General features: G+C 47.9%; 1 protein-coding gene across 1 annotated transcript in view; it reads left to right on the plus strand.

The window, feature by feature from the left end:
• The window catches only part of LOC144108210 (uncharacterized), a 247,110-nt gene that overhangs the window by 76,958 nt on the left and 144,368 nt on the right, over nt 1-25,784 (plus strand). The gene's annotated exons all lie outside the window — the stretch shown is intronic.

A 25,784-nucleotide genomic window follows, 5' to 3' on the forward strand; every position in this document is an offset into this window, starting at 1 on the left:
AATGTCAATAGCCACTCATTGAAACGTTAGGTCGATGGCTAGCATTTTGCCCATAGGTACGGGATCAACCCTTCCTTTTAGAACTGTGCGCTTGAACACGTCGCACAAGCGAACAAAGCGTTTATCGTCACTCTGGATACCTGGCCAGAAGAACTCCTTGGTGATTCTAGGCACCGTTTCGAAAACACCCTGGTGTCCGGCCATAATGGCGTCTTGTCCTAGCCGTAGCACTGTATCTCGTTTATATTTCAGTAACACAAGCTGTTGGACTCGGCTTCCCGAGCTAAATATGCATTCCCTGTGTAGAACACCGTTTACCAATTGATACTGGAATGACCTACGACTACTTTTTCTTTTCTTCTTTTTCCCAACTATTTCAAAGCAGGCTTTCAAACTCGGGCCTTAATTCTCTTTGACTAATTTTAATTTCTCCCTGTGTTACGCTCAGACACATCGTAACGGGAGTTGAGAGCGGACGCTGCGTTGCTCGGGCTGTCATTTGAGCTCTTGTCTGCACTGCCGACGATAAACTCACTGCCCAGTCCCCCGCCTGAACTGTTGTTGGTTTTTCCTCCTTCGGGTGTTCCTCAACATCGAGCATCATCCACTCGGGTCGTCGACACATCTTGCACCTGCATGTTACCCAAGATAAGATCGTAGATTGACTGTTCTACGCATTTTGCCACTACCTGTCGAGCGTAATATAGCGTGGACATTAAAACCCTGATTCCGAAATGTACCTGACGGTGCTGTCTACAAGAGTGACGGCCGACGCTTCACCTTTATGATCCTCGTCCTTCACCAGGCTTCTCCGAACCAAAACCGTATTGGCTGCACTGTCTCTAAGTAACAATATAGGACGGTCCCCTATTTGCCCAACCACCACCGGCATTGCTGTTTTCGACTTGAGTGTTCCACTCACTGCCTCATTTTCCAGCGGCTTTTGCTCTCCTTTTAGCTGTGGAGCTTCAGGTGGTGTAACAAGTTCTACCTGAGAGTCGACAACGCATGTAGATTGGTCCTGCGTTCTATATCGGTACTCATCCACAGTATGTCCTCTCATCTTTTATCCTTGACACACAACCAGTGGCTTTTTGGCAACGCTACTAGTCCGACACTCAACTGCACGGAGTCCCACCTTGCCACAGAGGAAACACTTTACTACCGCGTCAAATGCACCGCCATAGGCTCTTGGTTTTATCACATCCGTCTCTAGGACCTTTTGAGTTTCTTCCTTTGTCTTACTCATATTTATCAGCCCTTGAGCCTCGCGGAATCGGTCTGCATTGTCGGCAAACTCTTCCAATGAACTCAACTTTCTTACTTTCAAGAACAGCGCTTGCTTTGGACTGCAACATGCTAAAAACTTCTTTGTCACAAGGTTGCCATGCACCCCTTCCAAGCTCTTTTCTGTGTTTGACATATCAAGCCACCTTTCGAAATAGTTCATCACCCAGCAGGAAAACTGTTTGGCGGTTTCAGAATCCTCAAGTTTCGCGGTGAGAAATCTCACGAAAACCCTCTGCCGTAAGCCTGAATCTTTGAAGGAGTGCCTGCTTGACTTTCTCGTAGTCCATAGGATCAGCAGCAGGATTCTCCCAAACACAATCAGCGCCTCCACGACTAAACACATGCTCCATGCGATGGCCCATTCACTGCGCTACCATCCCTGCCGCAAAGCTACCCTCTCTAATCATTGCAGATATTCATCCACATTATCTCTTTTGTCATCAAAACTAGCCTTAAGTTTTCTTGGACAAACTCTGGCCGGTCTGAAAGATTCCGTACCCGCTAAGGAACGCTGGCATTGTCCGTGATCTCCTCTTATCCTCCCGCGACATACGCTTGTTTCGAGAAAAAAATCATTCTCCCGTTCTATCCTTCTTTTCTCCAATTCTTCTGCCTCACAAGCTCTTTTTTCCTCCTGTTCTCCTGCCTCGCGAGCTCTTTTATCCTCCCGCTCTTCTGGCTCTCAAGCGTCTGCGCGTTTTTGCGCCCTTTCCTCTCTCTGCCTACTTGCTTCCTCTATCTGCCTCTTTGCCCCCTCGTCATAGAGACTCATTGCCTCTTCCTTGCTTAATTCTACCTTGAACGCACGTTCTAACCTTATTGCCAAATCCATACTTTCCGCCGTCGAGAGATCGGAAAGACCAGAGACAAAACAAAAAGAAAAAAGGAAATGACTCCTGGCACAGGCTCGCCACTTTGTCACGGATCCCCGGAGAGCACTTGGGCTGAGTGAATGGACTTGGCGACAGGTGTACTCAAAAAGACGCACGTTATAACACCCTACGTGACACATGCAGTGTAGCACACAAAATTAACTAGCAAACATAACACAAAACACAGACTACCAATACACACTACCCGGAACATCCAGGCTACTAGCGTTCGGCGTTCATGCTCACGGTTCGGTGATGTTGAAGCGTTGCATGGGTCCAATAGCCGGCGACGAGGTGGCGATCGAAGTGCTCAGGCGTGCGTCACTGGCGGCGCCGTTGCCGGCGTCGTACAAGTTCCCGGTCCAAGTGCCCGTTGAGGTGATGCTGGTGATGTTGGCGTTGTGGGCACCACCCGGATGGGTGGCAACAGCGCTGGAGGCACCTCTGGCCGTAGCAGGTGGATGCGTCGTACGTCGTGCGTCGGAACGGGTTCAAGAAGGGCAGGAAGTCCACGCTGTGAGGCCGTAGAGCTTGAAATCACCGGAACAGTAGCCGACGTTGCGCTCTCCCAGCCGAGATGTTCCTGACTCACAGAAACCTCCGCTTCTCGGTCCCCCCCCCCCCCCCATGCCAAGCTATCCCTCACGCTTTTATAACTTTGGCGTTGGGATGCGTCATCCTTGTCGTGGTCTTCCTCTCCTCTTCTTCACTAAACGTCTCTTCCCACCTAACCGAATACTTCTTCTTTATTCTTAGCTTAACACACGTCATGCTTATCGTCCTCCTCATCGTATTCGGCAAACTTCTTTGCTTTATGCTTCTATTTCAAACGTCCTGTTATATGTGACAAGTTCTTTGAAGGCTTTTGCTTCCGGTGATGCCCATTTAAAAGTCATGTCAGGGGCTCGGGTCATTTGGGTGGGGGGCTCGGCGATGCGCGGAAATTTTTTCACAAATTGTCGTATATGCGCATAGTCCAAGGAAACTGCACACTGATTTTTAGCGGCCGGCAGCGGAAACTGTTTAATAGCAGCTGTTTTCTGCTGGTCTGGGCGTACTCCCTCCTTGCTAAAGATGTCACTTAAAACAGCAGCTCTTCATAGGCAAACTGGCACTTCTTTGCATTCAAGGTTAGGTGAGACGACTTGATGACGTCTAGTACTTTTCGGAGCCCTTTGATGTGCTCTTCAAAGTTCAAGGCGAAGACAACGACGTCATCTAAATATACCAGACAAATTTGCCACCTGAGCCTTGACAGCATTGTATCCATTACTCGCTGAAACGTCGGTGGTGCGGAGCAGAGACCAAATGCCATCACGTTGAAATCAAAAGAGCCCATCCGGAGTGATAAATGCGATCTTCTTGCGATCTCTTTCATCGACGTCAATTTGCCAGTAGCCGCTCTGAGTTCCATCGATTAGATATACTTGGCTTTGCAGAGCGGTCCAGTGTGCTGCCGATGTGGAAGAGGGGGTAGACGTCCTTCTTTTTAACATTGTTCAAGCAGCGGTAACCAATGCAGAATCGTAGTTCGCCGCCTTTCTTTCTCAATAAAACCACTGGTGCTGCTCATGGGCTGTCTGAAGGCTCGATGACGTCGTCGCGAAGCTTTTCTTCCACTTGGTGTAGGATGGCTTGTCGTTCTCGCGGCGACACACGGTAGGGCTTTGATGGAGATGTCCAACGTTCTGGTCAGTTATAAGGCGATGCTTAGCAATTGGAGTTTGTCGGACCTTCTGCGATGACGACAAACACTCGCTGTAGCTTCGAAGCGGATTGTAGATCTGATCTTGTCTGTTCCGGGGCAAGGCTGGGCTGATGTCGAAGCTGGGAGAATTCTCTTGGTCAGGCACATCTTCTGCGGATAGGTCGGAGATGGCGGAGTGTCGTACGTCGGATATTTCGTCGAAGAAAGCAATCGTCGTTCCTCTGTTAATGTGCCGGTATTCTTCGCTGAAGTTAGCAGTACTTCTGCCTGGCCATTGCGGAAATGTGCGATTCCTCTAGCTTTGCTGATCCCTCGGTCTAGAAGAAACTGCATGTTCTCCTCGATGATGGCTTGAGTGTTAATGGCTGTCGTAGCTCCTGCGGGCACGATGACACTTGAACGGGATGGGATGCTTACGTATTCTTTCAGGACACTCAGGGCAACGCGATTTTCCAGAATTCTCATCCAAACGATGGCCCCGTTTGTCGGGACTGTGATCAGCCTGGCTTGCAGAATGATGATCGCGAGATATTCATTAAGAAAATTCATGGCCAAGGCCACTTCGCGGTGACATTTCCTTAGTACAACGAAGGTCGCAGGGTAGGTTTGCACTTTGACAGTCACTTGCGCTGTGCATCGCCATGATGTAGTAATGAGTTGGCCTCTCTGCGGTACAAATTTGTGCGCCGTCTAAAGCGGTCGTGACTTCCCTAAGCTGCGCATCAAATTTTCCACCCATCACCGAGTAATAGGCTCCTGTGTCGACTAGAGCGGTAACTTTCCGGCCGTCGATAACTACTTCTAAATCGGACATCTGTGCTGTTGCGCCGCACGTCGTCTAGGGCTTCCGGTCACGGCTTCGTCGGGTATAGGAATCGTCGGTAGAATGTGTGGCCGAAGTTTTTTCGGTAGCGGCGTCCTTTTGAAGAAAGTTCGCGTCATGGTCGAGGTTGTCATTGTATTCGGCGTCGGCGTGTCGGGGGGGCGTCTTCGTGCGGCTTGATTGTTCAGGATCCTCGGTGTCTCGCTCGGGAGCAACCTCACCTCCAGAGGTTGTAGTCTTTAATTTCCTCTACGGGGGCTGGAAGACCTTCCTTGTGCCGCGGCTGCTTAGCTGCGGCGCGGCGACGCAAAGCGCGTGGTTGACGGCGATGGTGAGCGCGAAAGGCGGTTCGGCGAGTACTCCTCTCGACGCAGGTACACGTCGATTTCTTACGAACTTTGCTCGAAGCGTGGTAGTGTGGTGTCTACGACAAATCCTCGAGGACCGATACGTCGGTGCGGGCAGTGACGAAGAATACGGCCGTTCCCACCGGAATGGAAGCACAAGGGCCGGTTGTCTGTAGTCATCCAGGCATAGTATTTCCTGGTGCTTGAACGTCACTCATAGGCTAAGCGGGGGGAGGAATGCGTACTGCAGCGGTGTAAGTCATAGCCTGGGGTTCTGTGGCTATCGGCGTGCCAAGTGCCTGTTGCACTACTTCCTTACCGCATCCATGAGAGTCGCTGCTTGTGGCTGTGGGGAGGCTGGCAGTAATCGGTGTAGCTCCTCGCGGAAGATTTCACGCATAACTTCCCGCAAATTGTCGCTGGTGGTGGTCGTCGTGTCCGAACGGATTGCACAGATAGAGAGAGGGTGGTTATGCTGCCGATCCCTGATGTCGAGGGCCTTCTGGATCGTGCAAGATTCTTGCATAAATTCATCGACTGTTTTTGGCGCCTGGCGGACGAGGCTGGCAAAGTGTTTTTCTTTTACGCCACGCAATAAAACTTGAACTTTCTTTTTCTCGGTGATCTCGGGGTCGGCGCGGCAAAAGAGGCGCTTCATCTCGTGAACGTAGCCGCAAACGGGCTCGTTTGGAAGCTGGATCCTGGACTCGAGAAGTCGTTCAGCTCTTTCTTTTCTCACGACACAGGTGAATACCTTCAAGAGTTTCTTGAATAGCTCCCATCTCGTTAAGGACGACTCGTAGTTTTCGAACCACGTACTTGCTGAGCCCTCAAGTGAGAAAACTTCGTGTCCAATTTTGGCCACATCGTCTCACTTGTTGAACAATGTCACGTGCTCAAAGTGGTCCAACTATTCTTCGCGGTCTTCGCCTAGGGATGCACTGAATGTTGGCGGCACCCACGGCTGATGCAGTATGATCAGGGTCGACATCTTCGGCGAGGTTGCGGTGCTTCCAGCAGCGTCTTTTCGTTGTCGGGTACGGTGCAGCAGGGTCCCGAACTAAGGATTCCCTCCCTGAAGACGTCTGCTGGCTCGGTCAACCGCTGGCTCGTCCTCCGGAGTGATGCGCAGAGGGCTGGTGACACGACTTGAAGGGGGCGTCCGGAATATGGAAGGTTCTCAGCACTTCCACCTAATGTCACAAATGGTGACTACAATCTATCAAACAGAACGGCAGCAAGAATGGCGTCTAAACAAAACTATATCGGGGCTGACTTGCGCCCAAAATAGATAATCACTCCCTGGCGGGGTAGTAACAAGTGTGCTCGCCGGTCGTCTAACACAATGCCCGCCGCTGTCGGCCGTGCTTAATTTAAAGATTTAAAGCTGATAGCGTACTTTCAAGATAAAACGTGCAAATTTACTACAACATCCTAGGACAACGTAGAATGAACTCTGCCTGGATGCGATCAATCGAGACAAATTTAGTGGCGTCTTGCATCGCAAATGAAGCGATAAAACGGCGTGCTGTAAGCTTTGAAGAATGAACAAACACAACAAAGATTATCGGCAGTATAACCAGCCCCTATATATAGCTTTCATTGATTACTAGACAGCATTTGACTCAGTGGAAACCTCGGCAGTCATGCAGGCATTGCGGAATCAGGGTGTAGAAGATCGTAATATCAAAGTAGTGGAAGATGCCTGCACAGCCACCATAGCCCTCCATAAATTCAGCAATAAAATTGCAAAAAGGAATGACGTTAGGCAAGGAGACATGGTCTCACCATTGCTATTCAGTGCCTGTTTGCAGGAGGTATTCCATGGTTTAGCTGGGACACGGCTGGGATAAGAGTTAATGGTGAGTATCTAAATAATCTGCGATTTTTTTATGACATTGCCTTGCTGAGTCACTTTGGAAATGAATTGCAAAACATGTTCAATGATTTAGACGGGCTGAGCAGAACGGTGTATTTAAAAACTTACAGTGGAAGACCAATGCAGTATTGAACAGTCTAGATGGAAGCATCATTTAATAATTGCTAGTGAGGTGCTGGCAGTGGTAGAGGAATATGTCTACGTGGGGCAGGTAATGACCGCTCATTCAGATTATGAGAGGGCAATAACAAGAAGAATAAGAATGGGGCGGAGCGCGTATGGCATGTTCTCTCAGATCATGCATGGCAGGCACCAATAGCCATTAAGAGGAAGTATAAAACAGCTGTATCTTGTACTCACCTGCGGGGAAAAAATGTGGAGGCTAATGAAAAGGTTCAGCTCAAGTTAGGAAAACGCAGATAGCTATGGAAAAAAAATGATAGGTGAACTTTAAGAGAGCGGAAGCAGGCAGAGTGGGTGAATGAACAAATGCGATTTTATAATATCTTATTCAAAATCAAGAGGAAGATATAGGCTAGGGCAGAGCATGTAATGCGAAACCAAGATAACCGCTGGTCCTTAAGGGTAACCGAGGGGATTGCAAGTGCAGGCAAGCATAGCAGGGGCGGAAGAAGGTTAGATGGGTGGATGAGATTAAAAAATTTCCTGGAATATGGTGGGCGCAACTGGCTAAGGAGAATGTTGATTGGAAAGACATGGGAGAGGCTTTTCCGTGCGGTGGGCATATTCAGGCTGCTGCTGCTGATGATGATAAGAGGCACTGTGCGCAGCTGGGCAGACGAAAAGAAAACAGGCTATAGAAGGTCAATATACATAAGATCACAAAATAATAATAATGCCCAGCACGGTGGGGGCCTACGCTATTCCAAGAAAGGGCCCGGTCGGGGAAAAATGAGAGCCTATGGGGTTTGAAAGAGAGAGGGAGGAGAATCATGGGCGACAGGAGTCTTAATTCTTTAGTGAATGCGTAATAGTTAGTTGAGAAAATGAAAAGAGGAACGGAAACGAGAGCTCGAAGATCTGAAACTATTGTCTAAGTGCAAGAGAAAAGCAGGTATGAATGTTCTTTGCCCCAAACTTTGTAAGCAGAAGACGTCGTCATCGATTTCGCCAAAAGGGCTCCAGACTTAAGCGTAATATGTGCAGTGATGTGTCTCCTTGTTTCAAGCTGTGATAAAAGTGTTACTATGAAAATAGTTAAAATATTCGTCTAACTAAACAGCAAACAGTGACTAATAATAAATGCACAATGCGTGGCCTTCGAGTGCTTTATCTATGATTCATGGAGCAAATGAAGTAGGATAACACACGCCCAAGCAACACCATTGATCAGCACAATACTGTGATTCGCTGGTAGAGCGAAGAATTTTTTATTTTTTGTGCGCAACAATGCATACAGGTCGACTTGAGCCATAGCCATGTGGCCCGTCCGTGCGTCTCTGCGCTAGCTCGAAATGACGTGACGCGTTACTCATCATTCTACAAATTCCGCCTCGTTGGTATTAAAGCTTTGCGCAAAGACAAAGCTAACAAAAACGAGTAGAATTGCGAGTTGTAAAAACTTGCCATCTTTCATTAAATAAAGGCGATGTTTATAATAAAAAATGTATGCAAGAGCCATGAATACAGAAAACCCAAATTCATAGTCAAATTACAAACAATTTAAGACACAAAAAGTTAGAGACTTCAGCTTCGCGGCATGATGAGGAAGATTCATTTTCTGCCTTTTTTTTCAAGTATAAGCTCTAACTTCATCTTATTTCTGGCTCCTGCCTCTGCACGCAGTAAATGAACAGCAAGTTAATGTCTGCGGTGTTTTGTTTGCTCTAAAAGCTAAATCCCGTTTCAACACACCCTTTCTTCAATGCAAATGCACCATGCAATTATTTGCGACCTGGTTGAATTCTAGCAGCAGAACTAGCGGATTTATTGTTTTTTTTCTAGGGTGAGAATTCTGTGGCTGAAACATCAATATTGACGATGTTCGCCTATGTTTGTTCAGAGTAGGAGCTAAAAGCATGTTTCATATCTTCTCAGGAAGTGAATAAATATTCGCCCTGGAACACTACACATAGCAATCTTTGAACCGGTAATTAACTCTTAAAGAGCCGTATGGGCTGCGAACGGCATCTAGAGGTTTTACAGTGCACTACGGCTTGCTACTGGTACTAATATTGAATGGGTTTAAACTGCGGACGAGACAGTGTATCGACCGTTGTTTCTTTTGACAGTAGTTTGCTATTCGAGGTCACGGAGTTGAAAAATGTCCCTCAGTACGTGTGAAGTAGACCCAGATTTTAGTTTTATCAAAATACTTATACCTAAAATACCTAGAATTCTACTGCGGCGTACCGTCAATTTTATTGGGTAGAAACATTAAACTGACAGAAAAGAACATAGCATTCGGGCGACCGGTAAGCCGTGTTTACATGAATGCGACAGCACCGCATTGTATCGACTTTCTGGCATGTCGCACTCATGTGACTGGAAAAAATGCGCTAGGAAAAGGCACTAAGTCATCAGGCGGGGGAACACCGACAAGTGCAAGTCGGCTTCTGGGGTGAACAGCAACAGGCGTTGGTAGGACGTCTCGTGTTCGCGGTCACTCCCCGCCGTGCATCGAGGCATCCTAGCTTTCCGGGCTCCCCTCCTCTTTCCTGGATACCTACAGGATGCCCGCTCAGACAGATAAAAAACCAGACCACAACCCCTGCCCCCCCCTCCCCTCCCACGCGCAACGACGCATGCACTGGGTAGGAGGCCAGTGTTCCACTTGATGTGGTATATGTAAGCAAGGTATGTCCCCTCCCTGAGAGACACTGGAAATATTATGCAAAAGTATGGCTATCGATATAATTGTAGCCCATGTTAGTTTGCCTTCGATTTCCCCACTTAATTCTCTTCATACAATTTTTTCACCCCATTCTCTTCAAGCAGCAGCAGTGCTAAAGCCCTTTCATCGCCACGTTTCAAGAAAGCTTGCCACCCTAGCTTCGGGGCTCGAGAACGCAGATTAAGAATATTTGTCCTTTTTCTCTTACGAACCTTTTTCCGCTCCTAGTCTCACTTCAGTGTTGTAAGCAGCATCACGTGCCCTTGTGCGCATCAAATGTGCATGAAGTAGTGAATTTGATTGCGTCCACTTATTTGTGGTCAACTATTTACCGTCTTCAATCACACCATACCCAACATATTCATAGCGGATAAATCAACATTGCGTGCCATATTGGCGATGGCTGTGTGGTCTTAGGGGTCAATCAGCGAAGTTGATCTGGTATCTTTTAATGTCAGTTGAAAGTGTTTTTTATTACACTGCGCCGCATGCGAAAGTTTTCTTCCAGTGTTGGATTAGATGCCGGAGCAAGGGACGCGCCAGTTGTGGATACTGGTGTTTTTCCGTGAGGTAATTGCTTGCTCAAAAAATGCGCCCACTTGAAACCTGAACACTTCTGGGGCTAAATCGTAATTTTCCGAGAAGAAAAAGGGTTTGGCAAAACTGTGTCTAGAAATAAATACCACATTTACTCTGCATGCCGCAATGCAACGATGGCGGCACGTTGGTCTAATATGTTGTGGTGTCAGTCCAGAGGGGATTTCTTACAGCTTTTCGAATCATTTGTCCACTTATGTCTATCTTGCTTGGTTCTAGCGGCATTTTATCTAAACATAGGGGTTGGGCACATGCAAATTTATTGATGGAATTGAAGTATAAAAACGGCAAAAAACTGCGTAATTTTGTTTACCATACCAACATTCATTGAATGCCAAATTATACTTATTATATTATTCATGAATAAAATCAATCAAATGTCTGTTTTAACGAAGCTACAAAAAATGTAACAACCTTAAATTCCATTTTTGAACCTATATTGCAAGAAAACGTAATCGCTGCATTCTGCATGTATCTACCAAATTTAATTGTGATGCGATATCAGTAGAAGAAGGAATGGTAGATACAATGAGCAAGTATGGGCATCCTCAGAGTTGTTATGAAGGGCCGTTGCGAACATAGGGAAAAAGGCTCAAAATTAGTGCCATCTTAAGGGGCGCAATGAGGTGGCATTGCCAATATGGGAGACGTAGTGTTCAAGCAGGGCTGTCATCGCAGGTGTAAACAAGTGGCGTTTCCAAAATGGGGGCAACAGGAGCCTAGTAGCGTCATCATTGTAGGCCGAAAGAAGCGGCATTGCCAATATGGGGACAATAGTGAACAAGTAGGCCCCTAAATGGAGGTTTAATAAAGAGGCATTCCCAAATTGGGGGCAACAGCTGACAGGTACGGCCATTTGCAGGTGTAATAAATCGCCATTGGCAATATTGTTACGGTACACAGGCGCGGAGAGGAGAGGAAGTTGGTCTCTCGCTGGGCAGTCGACGACGACAAGGACGCTGGAGCTAGTGCTAGTGCTGGTTTCTGGCGTTTCTTCTTTGTACGGCCTGCGTTGCTGATGCTGAACTAACCTCGTAACATTTGCTGGAGGTTGTGCTGGGTACTGCACCACGCCCTGGAACTCCGCAGCGGTAGTCACATTGAGTCCACCTCTTTGCCGTCCAACGCACATCCGGCCGCAGCGTCAACCCCAGCACCGACCGTTGTCGTGGCACAGCCTTGTGACCCGGGCACCTTTTGTGGCACCGTTGACGTCGATATTGAAGACACGCTAGTCAGTGTGAGCGTGTGAGTAAACACAACCGGTGTGACGCGACCCTCATGCTTGCTAACGTAATCTTCTATTTGGCGGGCACGGCACGCGTCTGGTTTGAGACGCATGACGTATCCGGCAAGCGAATTCGGCGCAAGCTCATCGTTAAAAAAAACCTCTCTTCTCGAGCTCAGTCCACCGAGTCTTACATCTCTTACATCCAGGACGTCCTCGCTCTTTGCCGTAGAGTAGACAGCGCCATGTCAGTGACCGACAAGGTAGGCCACATACTCAAGGGGATCGCTGATGATGCTTCTTGCCTGCTCCTCTGCAAGGACTGCGCAAGGGTCGACTCTGTCCTCCAGGTATGCTGGCAGCTTGAGCAAGCCAAACACAGCCACATTGCTTCCTGTTTCTACCGCCTTTCGAACATGGCGGCGACATCCTCCTGCGAAGATCTGCCAACCCTGCAACCGCCATCCCACCCTGTCAATTTAACTCGAATTGTATGGAGAGAAATGGAGGCTATGACTCCCGTCACCTTCGCCCCTCAGCCACCTGACGCTACGATTGCTCTGATCGAGGCCGTAGTTCGCTAGGAGTTCGTGAACGTGGGTCTCAATTCTGGCCTGCCGTCTGCGGCGCCCTATACACCAACCATCGCTCCGTTGATTGCTGCTGCTTCACCGACTCCAGCCATCCCGCCGCGTTACAGCTACCGGGATCCTGCGGAATGGCGAACCTCAGACGAGCGGCCTATCTGCTGCATCTGCTCGAGTGTCGGCAACATTTGTCGCCACTGCCGCAGCCGTTGGTTCTCCCCACCTCACCCAAACTATAATTATGATCGTCGTAAGGAGTGCGGACCTAGCTCTAACTATGATCGCCGTGCCGACAGTGCACCTCGCTCTGATTAGGATCGTCGTGCCGACTACGCACTGCGCCAGATGTCTTCCAGTCCTGGATTCTCACATGCCAACTACACTCCCACTCCACGCAGGTACAGCCGCTCGCCTTCAACTCAGATCCGTCGCTCCCGTTCGCCGCAACTCCAACGCCCGTCCACTCCGCCCTTATCAGGCTTTCATTCGAAGAACTAACCAATGCAGTTCCCGGAGGTGACGCTGCATTGGCGACCCGGCCGGAAAATCCTCTCCTGACCTCCGCTCCCCGCCACAACTTTGTCGATATCTGCGTGGACGGTGCACCAGTTACGGCTCTGAATTACATTGTTGCTCAAATTTTTGTCTTGAGCTAGTCTTTTCGCCGTCGTCCAAAGAAGGTTGTGACACCCGCAGTTTTCTCTGCCGTTCGTTTCGCCGGCGGCAGTGCTGCTGCCGTCGTTGGAAAGTGCACGGCGCGTGTTTGCATTGCCGGTCGTACTACAGCCGTCCTGTTCACAGTGCTCGAACACTTCCCTCACGATGTGATCCTCGGCATCGAATATTTAACAACCTACGCGGCGCTAAGTGATTCTTCCGCTGGCCTTCTTCGTTTGGACCTGCCGCTCTGCTCTGAAAGCGCCGATTCCAAGGCGCCCCGCGTACGTGCCGCTGAATTTATTCGCCTGCCGCGCGATGCTGCAGTCTATGTTCCAATGTGCCCAGTTCCCCTCGTTCCTGATGGCGCCTACGTCACTTACCCAGTCAAGGACGTGGTCTTTCAGCGCAACGTCACCCTTTCACACACCGTCCTGACCGTCATCAGGAAGCGCACCTACCTTCCGATTCTAAACTTCAGTCTCTCATCTCAAGTTTTACCCTGTGGAATCGCACAGGCTGAACTCTTTCCTTTGGCCGAATATACAGTTTCTGCTCTCGAAGCTGAGCCTCAGTCTGGTCTCCCTAATCCCCGATCGGCCATATCACGTCCGGACCTCATTAAAGCGAAAGCTTTATTGGCTGCAAACTTGCGATTTCGCCGTAGCGGTACTCCATGGATGCACGTGACGTCGCAACGCGCGCCTCACCACGGAAGGTAAATGTGCTTCGCGCGCTCACCGCGCCATCTGGCATGACGTCACAACGCGCCGCTCGCTGCCGCCGCCGTTTGGTAGGACGTGACACCACGTTCCTCTTCGTTGCGCTCGCCGCCGCTCGCTTCGACAGCTACGTCACATGTGTGATAATATGTGACAGGATGGAAAAGGAGAGCTGGCGTGCTCTGCAGCCACAGTTGAGGCACAGTTGAGGTGACGGTGACAATGCTGATAAGCTGGAGAAGGCTTGGAACCGACAGCGGAACGAGATGAAGAGGAAGCGAATCGCCCAGGAAACAGACGAACAGCGCGCCGAACGACTGGCCAAACGCCTCCGTGAATATGCCGCCGCGAGACAGGCACGTTTAACGTCCAGTGTCTTGACCGTTAGCAGCAGCGACAGCAGCCGGAGGAGAGTTCTGAGTCCTGCTTCACCGGAGACGGCCCGTGATGAACGATGGAATGCGACCAAGAGTCTTCAGCGGCGGACTCAAGAAGCCGAAGAACAACGTGCCGTTAGCCTAGAGAATAGGCGTAAGTAAGAGTGACGCGGCCCCTGCAATCCCTGGATAACATCGGTGCTGGAATCAAACGTTGACCTACAGGTCATACTGGACATTTATGCTTGTGCTTCATACGTTTTGGAATATGTGAACAAGGCCAACAGGGGAGTTTAGCACTTGCTTTCGCTACATATATCCTGGCTTAGCTGAGCGAAGCCATTGCCATTTTTTACTGCCATGGTCTCGGAGGATTTTCAATCTAACCATGCCAGTGTGCTCTCGCTCTTGTTAGTTTCCTACAGTGATTTTAGGAATCGTCCTCTCAGTCAAACTACTGTCGTGACCCATCACATAAATACGGGCGATGCCAGCCCTATATACAGAAGGCCCTATCGTGTCTCCCTTCCTTCAATGAAATAATAAATGTTTTATCTCTTTCTCTCTCTAACCAGCAACATTATCGAGCCTTATAGCAATCCGTGGGCGTCCACTGTGGTGTTGGTCAATGAGAAATGTGACAGATGGCGCTTCTGTGTCGACTGTTGCCATCTTAACCACATAGCAAAGCAAGACGTCTATCTTCTTCCGAGAATTGATGACATCTTTGACTGCCTACACGGTGCCCGCTATTTTTCTTCTATTGATCTTCGTTCAGGCTACTGGCAAATTGCTGTTGACGAACGGGATCGTTAAAACACAACCTTTGTCACCCCCGATGGCCTGCACCAAATCAAGGCCATGCCTTTCGGCCTCTGCACCACTCCTGCCACCTTTGAGCGTATGATCGACTCACTCCTGCGTGGCTAAAAATGGACGAAGTGCTTGGGCTACCTAGATGACGTTGTCGTTTTCTTCCCAACTTTCGAAAGCCACTTACACCGTCTTTCTACTAACTTTGTCATCTTCCGCCGCGCTGGTCTCCAAAATGTGCAGCTTCGGCCAGCGCCAGATTAAGGTCCTCGGCCACTTGGTCGATGCTTCTGGTGTCAAGCCCGACCCTGAAAAAGGTCGTGCCGTTCGCGAGTACCCCACCCCCCGTTCCTCAAGCGATGTGCACAGTTTCCTCGGGCTCTGCTCTTATTTCCGCCGGTCTATCCCGAAATTCACCGACACGTCCCGTCTCCTTACCCAAGCAGCACAAGTAATTGGCCCAACATTGAAGCCGTATTGGCAAAGGCCGGCCCTACAATGGACCAGGATGGGACCATCCTGTTGCAATATTGGGCTGATTACCTGTGCTGCTTGGGTTACCTCCCTCCTGAAGAAAGATGTGCCTTTCTCCTGGGGCCTTTACCAAGCTCGCGCTTTCACCGCACTTGTTGCGGCCCTCACTTCTCCGCCTGTGCTGGCGCATTTGAGCCTTTCTGCGCATACGGATTATCGCACCGACACCAGTGGCAAGGCATTAGGGCCAACATTGCGCAGCACCAGCATGACCACTATCGTGTCATTGTCTACGCCAGCCGCTTGCTATCTCCCTATGAACGTAACTGTTTCATCACTGAGCGGGAGTGCCTTGCCCTTGTTTGGGCGTTAACAAAATTCCGACATTATTTGTTTCGCCGGCCCTTCTGCGTAGTTACCGACCACAATGCTTTGTGTTGGCTCTCCTCTCTTAAAGACCCCACAGGCCGACTGAGTCGCTGGGCCTTGCGCTTGCAGGAATACACATTTACTGTTGTCTACAAGTCCGGCCAGTTGCACCAAGACGCTGACTGTCCCGATATCTTCTCGATCCTCCTGATTCCCACATCCATGACACCAACGATTGTGTTTTGTCCATCTCGGACTTTCTGCACATCGGCAACGAGCAGGGCCGCGATACGTCTCTGCGCCATATAATCCAACGCCTCCGAAGCGTCCCTTCTGATCCTGCTCTGGGCCTGTTCGTGCTGCATCACGATATTCTGTACCGTCGCAATATGCACCCTGATGGCTCCGACCTCTTGCTCGTCGTCCCGACGCATCTCCACTGCACAGTCCATGTCGAGATTTATGATGGTTCTACCATAGGGCACCTCGACGTGTCCCACACGTACGACAGCGTGCGCCGGTGGTTCTTCAGCCCTGGCCTTTACAGCTCTGTCCGCGGTTACACTGCTGCATGCGTTCAATGTCAGCGCCGGAAAACGCCCCCGTTCCCGACTAGTAGCCCGCTTCAGTCCAGCGAGATTTCGACTGACCCATTTTTCCGTGTTGGTCTCGATCTGCTCGGGCCATTTCCCACATCAATTTCAGTGAAAAAGTGGATTGCTCTTGCGGCCGATTACACTACCGGGTACACTATCACGCGCGCTAGCCCGACCAGCTGTGCCTCCGATGTCGCCGACTTTCTCCTTCACGACGTCGTCTTGCTTCATGGCGCTCCTCGTCGTCTGCTTACAGACCGAGGCCCGTGCTTTGTATTTAAAGTGGTCCACGACGTTCTCCGCTCCTGTTCCACCCGTCACAAGTTCACGGCGGCCTACCACCCCCAAACAAACGGCCTTACTGAGCGCCTTAACCGCATAATGACGGACATGCATGTATGTCTTCGACCACCATCGTGTCCAGGACGTCAGTTTAACTTTCGTGAAGTTTGCCGACAATTCCTCACGCCATGATACCACCGGATACTCCCCCTTCTACCTGCTCTTTGGCCGCGAGCCTTTGCTACCTTTTCAGAGCTTACTGCCTTCTGACCCTTCTACTAGCAGTTGTGCCTGTGATGCCATTATACGTGCTGACGCCGCTCGCAAAATCTCTAGGGATCGTCTCCACGCTTCTCAGACCGCTCAAAAACGTCGTTATGACCTTCATCATCGTAACGTCCACTACCCTCCCGGTTCCCTGGTCCTCCTCTGGCTCCCTGCACGCCATGTGGGACTGTGTGATAAGCTCCTGCGTCGTTACGTCGGTCCTTACCGCGTCTTAGGGCAACTGAGCGATGTTACCTACGAACTAACGCCGCTGCACCCCGACTCTCTTTCCATGGCCCCCTCCACATAGTCTGTGCACGCCGCCAGTCTTAAACCCTACCACTCCCTCCCACCCCCTTAGGCCGCCCTTGGACTTCGCCTTCTCCCGCGAGGTGGAGGGGGCGGGGTAGTGTTACGGAACACAAGCGCGAAGCGAAGAGGACGTTGTTCTGTCGCTGGGCAATCTACGACGACAAGGAGGTTGGAGCTAGTGTTAGTGCTGGTTTCTGGTGTTCCTTCTGTGTACGGCCTGTCGTTCCTGCTGCTGGACTAACCCCGTAACAATATGGGGACTAAAGAGAATAGTAGGGCCATCGTTAGAGGCGTAACGAAGTGGCATTGCCATTATGTGGAGAGCAGTGGACATTCGGGGGCCATTATTGATGAGGCTACAAACAGGCACTGCGAATATGAGGAAAACAATGAACAAGTAGGGACATCGCTGGATATGGTTTGTTTTCCTGTTTATTTTCGTTTCTTTGTACTGCTTCTCTCTAGTGTTAGTTTGAACTTGTTGCATTGTTATGGAAAACACTGTGTATGCATTTTTATGCGTGTTACACAAGTCCTTTGTATCGTCTTTTTGCTCCATGAATGTTTTTTGTATCGAAAGCTGCGATAGCTTCGTGCAAGCCATTTAGTATAATAAACTTAAAATGTACAATGGCACCCGTGTAACGCGTTACACACAACACATTATTTGGGCATCATCGCCAGATACTTCAAAGAATGGTCGATATTTCCTCTGTCCCAGGGAGCCATTTATGAGCCTCTGCTTTCCTCAAAAACTATGGAGTGTTTTGACTGATAATAGCACAACACTGGGAACTAGACTACTTGCTTCGTGCGAGAGGGCCCTGGAGTCCGTGAAGTGTGCCAGAAACGCTATGGAACCAAAGACCGGAAGCGGAAAAGGTCTAGTATGTACGCGAGAGAACACAGATCAAAAAGGGCCTATGAGATGCGAAAATGTGCCTGCCACTACAGATTTCACAGCCGCTGCTGCCAGTTAGCTTTCGCTGATTGGTGTGCTGAGCCAGTAAGCTTAGATGTAATAATATTTTGTTGTTTCGAAGTTTTGACAGCGACCAATTCTCTGGCTTGCTACTAGCCTAAGGCGGCCAAAGAAAGATAACCGCCTTTGTTATCCGGTAGCTCGTTGGTATCTTAGCTTCTCAAGCTTTTGGGAGGGCACCTTCTGAGAGAATGGAAGAGCTAGTTCTCTACGCTCTAAGGATGTCTAAGGGCACGGGGAAGAAGTGCGCATAACCATATCCCTAACTTCCGCGACCGGACATTTGGTGCATTATAAGCGCGCAGAGAGGAGTTACATAACCTGCCTAAGGATACAGCGTTTTCTGACTGAATAAACAAACAACAAATCGGTAATCACACCTGATGCAGGTGCACCATAAACTAGAGTTTTAGCCCTTTTTGATAGTTAATATTGCACTGATAACATTGGCATTGAAATCAACTCAAATACCAGAGGTGCAGTTAATTATTTTCGTAGTCGATGTCAAACTTTGGTTCGGTAATAAACAGCTTCAGACGCAGAAATTATATCTGCATGATGCATTAAATAAACTTTATGGGTACGTCCATATTGCAGGAATTGCAACTGTCACCATAAAAGTTCAGCTACACATATTGCAGGCAAGAAGGGAAGAAAGCAATTGGAAACTAAAAGATTCATCTCAAAGATTGGAAATCATGCATTACAAGAAGTAGTGAAGTTGATATTCAGGCCGAGACATTCATAAATCGGGCAAATGAATATAATGGATCCATAGATTGAAAAAAAGCTGCAGACACTTCCCAGACCTTTAATAAAAGCACTTCGTTTATGAGAGGAGGAGCCCGAATGAGGATGTCAAGACAATCGATGCTTCAGCCCATGATATTCTGTCAGGCCCACTTACAACGGCTGTAAAGACTACCCTAGGCGGAGTTTGAAACAATGAATATGAAGCCTATACGCGCCATCACAGCCTTACCAAAAACTTACCACCGTCCCGATTCTCCAAGATATTGCACAGCTGAATACATTGACAGAATTAATTGAACAGAGAGAGGCAACAAGAAATTTGAAACGAAAATGCATTTTGCCCATAGCATCCTGTGCATTGCGGTGACAGTGCAAACAACGAAAATGGCTGAACCGCTGGATGGGAACTCGCGACTAATACTACAAGCAAGATATCTAAACATCATTGTAAATCAAAGCAAAGAACTCTACCTCTTGTTGATGTATGCGCCGGGACAAGCACTGCGTATACAGACGCATAGATCATAGAAAATGGCGGTGGATCAGCAGCCACCAGACCTACAGACAGAAAGCTAAACACGCATCATTAATACTAATCAGGCACGCAGATCCGCTTCTGATAAAACTTTATGCAATCCGCAGTGCTAATGAAGCTACAAATAAAATTGTGCCTACAAGAGAAGCTCGTGTCTACAGAGAAGTGTAACAGAAGTGTCTACAATCGTGCTATTGAAGCTCAGGTCATGAATGGCAGGCACCAATACCCCCCAGAGAAAGTATAACACAGCTGTATCTTAATAGTACTCACCTTTGGGGTAAAAATGTGGAGGCTAACGAAAAGGGTTCAGCCCAAGTTAAGGACAACGCAGTCAGCTAAGGAAAGAAAACTGGTAGCTGTAATGTTAAGAGACCGGAATCGGACAGAGTGGGTGTGAAAAGAAACGCAGGTTAATGACATCCTAGTCGAAATCAAGAATAAATGGGCAGAGGGCAGGCGTTTATTGCGATGGTTAGATGACTGCTCGTCCTTAAGGATAACTGAGTGGATTTCAAAAGAAGATAAGCGTAGTAAGGAGCGGTAGAAAGTTAGGTGGGTGGAAAAGATTAATAAGTTTGCAGGCATAGAGTGGAAGCAGCTGGCAAAGGAGAGGGTTATTCTGAGAGGCCTGGTAGAGACATTTGTCCTGCGGTGGGCGTAGTCAGCCTGATGATGATAGTGGTAACGGCAGCGATGCAGTCCTTGAGATATATCTTCCAGTATATCCACACAAGGCTTCTACCCTGATTCCACAATGTCTGCATGTTTGCTTCAGTGCTGCTAGATACAGGAATTTGCGTTGCAATTATAAAATGAAGTCTGCTTCGTCGTGAAGACCTTACTTGAGCGAAGGGCCCTGTTCGAGTACTGGTCCGCCGAATGAAGCGTTTACAGGATGTTAGAGTGGATGTGCAGACTCTATATCCCAGCTGAAAACTGTACGCATTCTGCATGGGACATCCTATATTTATGACCTTTGCCTTATCCGATGCAAAGGGGGATATTTCAGCTTCTTATCCAATGCAAAGGGAGATATTTCAGCTTGAACTAGAAAAAAGTAGCTATGAGAAGGTGTAACGTTAATCTTGCAAGTCTCAGCGTTGCCGCGACCACCGCGGAAAAAGAAGCGGCGAAGGAGGAGCCAGCTTTGCACCATCACCGCAGACGCAGTAGATGAAGAACCTAAGATGGAAGAGCGGAAAAGTGCTACGGATGAGCTTTCCACCAAAGAGAAAGTTTCCTAACAGAAAGGTGCTGCACAAAAGTCTAAATCCGTAAAAACTAAAGGAAAGGCCGTGAATTTGCAACAACGATGCTGACGGGGTGAAGCAACTAGAGAAATATATGGAGAAAGACAAGCGAGGACAAGTTGCCAAGAATCTCTGCTAAACTTTGCTTTGGGCTTATTGTAAAACGATTTTCATGCTGGTATACACATTGCGTGTGCTGTTTTCTGTCGTGTTGGAGAGTTATGGAATGTGATCAGAAGTGCTTTCACCCCGATCCTTTTTGCCAGCCTTTGTGTTCTGACGCATACGCCTTGGACAAGAGTGCTTTCGCATCGATCGTTATTGCGACCCTGTGTGTTTTGACGCATATGCCTAGGAATTAGTCGATTGTCATGCTCGTAGGTGCATGTGTGCCTGTTTAAATCATTGCTTTGTGTGTGGAATTTTTCATGATATTCCAAAAAGCATGAAGCAGAAGCCAACAGCGAAAGAGCAAGAGAACCTCGAATCAAAGAGGGCCGAGTTTTGTGCATAAACTGGCTCACATTAGTTGTTTCGCGCACTGATTGAGGATGCCTATACGGAAGCCTACCTGAAAGGTGCAGTTCTCTCTTGTGCACTGCGTTACCGTGCTACCGAGTTGTTGCATGTACCAGAGTGTACACTCACAATTGCCGTGTGTGCTATATGTGAACATCGTTCTATTGATGCATGTATTGTTGCATTCATCATTTGCTTTTATGGCAGCATGCATGGGAGCACGATTTTCATGTGTCATGAATATTGCTGTACAACATTCTTAAAGGAATGGGCATTATCACAAAAAAAGGCCGCCACCGTCTGGAAGACGCTGAAGTAACGAGCGTTAGCTGTTTGGTTTACTAGACGAAGAAAGCGAGGAAGAACGCGCCGGTTGTCTAGTTACACCTGTTCAAGATGCGTCCCAAGCGAAACTTGCTTCGTTTGGGGTGTCAAGGTTGGGTTAGAATTCGGCTTGCGGCACGATATGGTAGCGCTTCAGTTAGTAATTGCATGCATACAATGTTTACCTACCATGTAATTGTGTTTTTATTTCTATACCACAAACCATAGGTTTTATTTTCGTACCAAATTCGGCATACACCTGCGCCCGGATGGATGCCCCTTGTCCAAGTATATATATCGGAAAAAATGTATATACTTATAGCGGTCCTGTAACGGGAAAGTTTTCCACCCGTTGTAGGATATTTTTTTGGAGTTAGGGGGAAGAGCATGGAAGGGCACAACCAATATAATGTTCGCTATCTTGGATTCGAGGAACTGAGACTATGCTGCCATTTCGTCCTCTGACGTCAGTCACACATAGTTTCATCTATATCCACCATATTGCATCGTGACGTCATCATTGTAGACGGCGCTACAAGACTCTATGAGAGATATGCTGTTTTCTAGTTGCTGCCACGGATGGGGATGCGATCTCAAAAACGTGATGAGTTAGAGCTAACGCTCTTAAAAATCTGGGCGCATTTGGATAGCCGGCGCGGCTCTCAAGGAAGCTCGCCTTCGCGCGCGCCGTAAACGGTTCGTGAACCTTAAAGAAGCGAACGAAGACTACCGACGGAGCGCGCGTAATCTTGAGCGTTCCAGGTGATTCATTCTTCACTTCGATCGCACGCAGCGGCATTGCAACGGAGGGATGTGGCTGAAACCATCTGAGAGCTGTCTATTTTTAATGTTGTTTATTGCCTCAGGACATCATGAGCGTGGTTAAGGTACCAGAAAAATCGTGAAGGTAAGTTAACGAGAAAAGTTAGACCGATCTAATGAACGCGAGAATCGAGCGATCATGTGGCCGTTGCGTCCAAGCAATATATGTGGACAGGCTGTTCGGCAGGAGAGGCCCTGCTGCCCGATGCCATACTCTCGTGGGCTTCAGCGCAGTGCAAACCCACAAGTGGTGAATACCAGTCTCGGTCTTTTGGGGAGTTGCAGACAGGACAGCCATGGAGATACAGCCTTGGCCAGGATATAAAGGCAAAAAACTGAGGCCACGTCGCAGTGACGGCAAGAGTGAGGGAAATCCCGTCCGATGCACAACCTCCTCTGCTCGGTCAAGACCGCTGGGGAACCATCAGAAATATCTTACTGCGAGCTTCTACATAAGGCCAAGACATTCATCCCCGGTGTTGCGAAAGCCATTGAGGTGGGTCTGGCTTTGCCAGTCACTACCTGTACGGTCGGGCGATCCTTGAGTACAATGAGGGGAGTGAAATCCTGGCTACGCCCAACGGTGACAAACCACAGGCTGGACGGACTTTGTATGATGAATGTGCACCGAGAGCTTGTAATGATGCAGAGAAATGACTTTATCACCCATGTCATCATGCAATTCGCCCAGAAAGATCCGAGGCGTCTGCAGTTGCGGTTCAAGAGATACTGACTGAGCGACTGTAGTTGTGTGTTTGTTTGATAACATATTGTTCTGTGTGCTGGTCATCAATTCAGTATGGTCGAGAACCCGCATGCAGCAAGACTGAGCGCTTCTCTCCAGGAAGTAATAGTATCTTTGTGCATTTTTAAAATTAATTTTAACTGTTGGTTCGTTAGTAAACTCCGGTGTTTTTTTTGCAAGCCATGCATTAATTTGCTGTTTTTATATTTTTCTCATTTGTGTATTTTACTTATTTGTGTATGAATAAATAAATTTACTTCGTAAATAGTGCCTTTTTGCTGCGAACATTCCGCACCCCCCTCCCCTTCGGCGCCAAAAACCAACGCCCGCCCCCCCAACCCCTACAAAAAATCCGCGGACGCCCTTGGTCATGGTACAAGCATATAAAAGCCCCTGGATTGCGAAGCCATTGCCAACCATTGCGAAGCCGTGCGCAATCGCTATGCGAACTAAACTGATGAGCATATATGCGATCACTGCAAGAATGTGCGCACAAAATGCGCCGGTGGGCGTATCCAATAAATGTTGAATGTACAAGGCAAGACGAAGGGAAGCAAAGTGACAGTTTGGTACCCTACAGTGGCGCGAATAATTTACACGTCTTAAATGAAATTTTACCGCTTTCGTTATGGTGGGAGCAGATAATTTTGGAGATATGTTTATTTTGACACTTTATTATTTTTAATGTAGTGATAATGGCTTTGTGACCGCAAAGTTGATTTATGTTGAATATCTTGGATAATATTGTGCGTATTAATCCAATCGCCCTCACCACCACAACGACAAGGACCTTATGCCTGTCATACTGCCTTAGATAGAAGATATCGCGCCCTCTGAAATCGAGCTCATGCTAACAATAGTTGAGCGGCGTGGGGCCATAAGTGAAGAATAACAAAACAAATTTAGTCGAAATTCCTTCGAGAAAATTAAATTTCGCTTTCAAGGCGACAGCAGGGTTTACAAAGAAGGCCGCGTTCACCTATAACAAGCAAAACGCCGCTTCTGAGAGAACAAGGTGCTCGCAGATCAAACCATAAAACTAATCTGGCTGCGTACTAGAATTGACCGCACAGCGGAAAGTGGTATTTCTAAACACGGACCCTCGTGGATGCTTCTCTGTCCCTTGTGTACGTAGTACATGTGTCGAATCAGCATTTCAATTGCTAGCCTTCAGGACGTCAGATCATTGCTACGAGTATGTTCCATTACGGTATATTGCAATATTCTACACTTGTCCCACAACCAAGCAGTGGTGTCTATGAAGAAGCTGGACATATGGATGTTGCAAACTGGCGCGATGTTTCAAGGCGTCCACAATAGGTAGCAAATACAGGCATTTCGACGCTATTTGCACGTTTAGAAGCAATTGAGCTAAAAAGAAACAAAGCTAACGCAAATAGTGAAATAGACATTTTCATCGGCATGTCTACCAAAAAAGGAACGAGAAACTAGTTGATCATGTAGTGCATAAATCTTGTGGACACCCCTCTTTTTTCGTGTGAGAAGGTATGACACATGGGGCTGGCACAGTGCTGCTTCGCGGAGGCACCCAGGGAGGACAGTGAGCTCAAAAATACGCAAAGAGCGTCACATTTTTTGGAGTCACAAGAATGCCTGCGGTTGTTTCAGACGAGAAGTGGAGGACTCTCGAGACAGGAGCGAAAAGGAACACAACTGGCTCCCGATAAAATCTTTCCATAGCCGAAAAACAAGATTGATTTTGCACGAGACACAAAATTGTGATTTTCCTTCTCCCCATCTTCACTTCGCGTTCGGCACACCTATCTAAAATTTATGTTCCATATTCGATGCTTTTTCACTGTGTGCACCTTCAGTACTCCCCAGTATTTACGCTGGTATTTGTGTTAGAAAAAGTGGTGATGAGCGCGTTTGCGGTTATGACAGCAAGCCCGTTTGTGTGCTAACCACGTTTAGAATTACACTGAACTATCCAAATTGAAGTTTCCTTGTTCACTGCTGGTAGCTCGAAATAATTTTCGAATTATAGTTATATTCCTCTTTCTGTTGCATTGTGTCGGCGCTTTAAAAATTATATTGTACATTTGTTATCTAAAATGAATGTTTTGATAAGGCAGAAATAAAATTCACCTTTTTTATACTTCACATCCGCACATCAATGCGCAAAACAGCACAATTTAAGAATATGGTGTAGACACTTGAGTGAAAAGTGGTGGCCTATTTAGACGCTTAGCCTAAGAGGTGATTATTTTGTTACGTTGTTTGTTATACGGTCAGAAATATGTAGTGCTATATTGTGGACCGGGCAAGAAATAACATTTTTTTTGTCTTTGTAATAACATTGTCCTTTAGTTACGACAAATAGCGGTAAAAGTTTTATATTGAAAGCTAATTTTCCGTCCACCGAGTCTGAGTATCTCCTAAAGCATGGTGAGCAAGAGTACGAAATTCTTTGCGGCGGGGTGCTCGTGGTTTGCACACGAAAATTGTGGAATTGCTTCAACGTTGCTATTTTTTCCTTCGTTCTATGTGAGTAGTTTTCCACCTTTGTGGATTTTTTACTCTGTATAAGATGATCTTGCGTAATAATGCCTATTTGTTTCCTTGCAAATCATGAAACTTATATAAGCTGCTCATTTCTCTAAGTAATTACCATCAATTAGACCACATTTCTATTTTCAGTAAACTTGCGACATTACCTCCGGAAATGATTTGTTGCCTGACGCTTGCGTTATTTCTGATTATCTTTTTTATAATCTTGGTTCTCTTTATTGACCTCCTCCTGAATGCTATTGACACGTTGTCAATGCGGCATCCA

Source organism: Amblyomma americanum, chromosome 10 (genome assembly GCF_052857255.1).
Source record: "Amblyomma americanum isolate KBUSLIRL-KWMA chromosome 10, ASM5285725v1, whole genome shotgun sequence".
NCBI classification, from domain to species: domain Eukaryota; kingdom Metazoa; phylum Arthropoda; class Arachnida; order Ixodida; family Ixodidae; genus Amblyomma; species Amblyomma americanum.